This window comes from Haplochromis burtoni, unplaced genomic scaffold, assembly GCF_018398535.1.
Source record: "Haplochromis burtoni strain Fernald_Lab_line unplaced genomic scaffold, NCSU_Asbu1 Contig_1193, whole genome shotgun sequence".
In the NCBI taxonomy this organism is placed as follows: Eukaryota; Metazoa; Chordata; class Actinopteri; order Cichliformes; family Cichlidae; genus Haplochromis; species Haplochromis burtoni.
Window position 1 is genome coordinate 13,478 of NW_024583554.1, and position 2,739 is coordinate 16,216.

Here is a 2,739-nt window from a genome sequence, read left to right on the forward strand (position 1 = left end):
GGACACCTTCCCCTTCATCAGTGTAGGTAGGAGGAAATTGGGTCTCAACTGGGTTGAGAGAAGGCGAATATGGTGTGGTTGTGAACCCATTCCCTGAACCAGCATGTGCATGGGGGAAGCTCGACATTGTCCCAGAACATACGAAGATAGACAAATAGTCTTCTCCCTGATCATGTCCTTTGCTTGGCACGTTCATTTATGTGTTCTCTGGCTGCTGGGTTTTGCGTTGGGCTGGTGAGTTTGGGTGGGTTGGGGTGTTGTTGTGTGTTGTGGTCCCTTTTGTGTTCTTGTGGTGGTGTGCCTGCTGGTCTTTGTGTGTGGCTGCTTCTCGTTGTGTGTTGTTCCGGTGGCGTGTGGGTGTGGGGTCGCGTGCGGGTGGGTGGGTTGGTGGTGTTTAGGTTTTTCCGTGCCGGTTTGTTGTTTGTGTTGGGTTTGTTGTTGTCGGTTTTATCGTTGGGTTGCGTTTGGCGTGTTTGTCTTGCTGCGGGCTGGTTGTGGGCTGGTGTTTTTTGCTTGTCTACTTTTTTGTTGTTGCCTTGTTTTTTTTTGGTTTTTTTGTGTTGGTTGCGCTAGTTGTTGGTGTCGTTCTTGTGTGCCTGGCGGCTCTGAGGGTTTGGGGGGTGACGCGTGTTTGGGCGCGTTTTTCTTTTTTTTTGTTGTTTTTCTGGTTTTGTTTCGGTGTTTTTTCGCGTGGTTTGTTTGCTGCTTTCTTGGGTTGGGGTGGTTGGGTTTGGTAGGTGGGGGAGGGGTGTGGGGGGTGGGTGCGCGTGTGGCGGGGGGGGTTTTCCCGGGGTTTTTTTTGTGTTGCTGGGTCTGTTGTTTGTCTCCGTGGCTCCTGTGCCTGGGGTTGTCTTTGTTGCTGTTTGGGGCTGTGTTTTTTTTTACGCTGTGCGCGGTGTGTTTTTGTTGGGTCTGTGTGTTTTTCTTTCTTTTGTCTTCGGTTCTTTTTGGTTTCTGTTTTGGCTTGATGATTTCTCAATTGGGTTTAGGAAAGGGGAATATGGTGTGTTTGAAACCATTCCTGAACCAGCTGTGCATGGTGGAAGCTGACATTGTCCCACACAACAACATAGACGATGTCTTCTCCCTGACAGGCCTGCTCCAGTTCATTTAAAAAAAAACTATCAGGTGTTCAGTGTTGTATGACCCTAGAACTGGTCTACAGCCTACCACACCATCTTCAGATATAGCTGCACACATTGAGATGTTCCCCCCACGTTGTCCAGGGACGTGGATGGTAGCCCAATAAGGTTACGTCCTCTGTGTCTAGTTTTTGCTAGATTGAAAGCGGCCTCATCAACAAAAATATACTTGTGATGATTCACAGCAGCGTCCAGCTCCATCACCCTCTGTTACAGTAATTGCATGCCAGTTTAGTGTTGTACCTGAATATATTCTGAACGCAGTTGTTTCACCTGGACATTGTTCCTCTCAAAAGGAACTTACAAATGACCAGACAACAATCAGTCAAGTTGAAAATCCATGGACATAATGAATGATTCATTGATTAAACATTAAGATCGGTTGAATTAAATGACAGAAAAATGTATTAAACTGAATAATAAGAGATGCAAATCAAAAATTTTATAGTGATAACATTATGAAAGGCAGTAACTGTGAACGAAACATTTATTTAGATGAAACACTTATTTTGTGTAGTGAAAATGATATTTTGTCATTATGTGTATTGTACTAACACAATTGAAAATATGCTGAAATGTTTGAAAAAGGTGCACTTTTGATGATCTGTTGTGATATAAGTACTAAGAGTTTTGAAAATGTACCAATTGCTTGTGAAAACTGCGCCAAACCAATAAAAAAAACTGTAGTAGTTAACCAAACTCCTTCTTGTGCAGCTTGGCTCAAAGCAATATACTCAGCCTCTGCAGTTGAAAGTGCAACTGTTGCTTGTTTCTTGCTAAGCCAACTGACTGCACCTCCTGCAAGTAGAAAGATGTTTCCAGTTGTAGAACGTCGATCGTCCTGATCACCTGCCCAATCAGCATCTGAATACCCAACCAAGGTTCCTGTTTCTGTTCTTTGATATTTGAGCCCCAGGTTTAGAGTTCCTTTCAAATATCTCAGGATTCTTTTCACAGCTGTCAGGTGTGTAGTGTTTGGGTTTGCATTGAACCTTGACACCACACTCACTGCTTGTGCAATATCTGGTCGTGTGGCCATGGCAGCATACAATAAACTTCCAACCATTGACTGATACATGCTTGGGTTTACAGGTTGACTGACATCATCACTCTTTCTTAATTTGACATTTGTGTCAGCTGGAGTTGCTACTGGATTGGCACTGTCCATTCCATACTTTTGTAGTATGTTTTCAATATACTGCCTCTGATGAAGCATAACATGGTTTTTGTCCTTGTCTTGGACCACTGAGATGCCCAGAATGTAGGATAGCTCACCCATGTCCTTCATTTTGTAGTGTTTCTTCAGAGTGTCCTTTAAGGTCTTCATGCTCTCTGCTGATTCTGTAATCAAAATCAGATCATCAACATACACAGCCAATATTTCCAACTCCTGACCTGTTCTGTATGTGGGCGTTCGTGGTTGGTGGGGGGTGTGTTGTTAACAAACACACACTGATCTGAAGTACTCTGTGTAAAACCAATACTTTTCATGAACTCTGTAAAAGCTTTGCTCCAGCAACGTGGAGACTGCTTCAGTCCATATATTGACTTGTTTAGTTTGCACACTAGATGTTCCTGCCCAGGTTTGATGTAACCC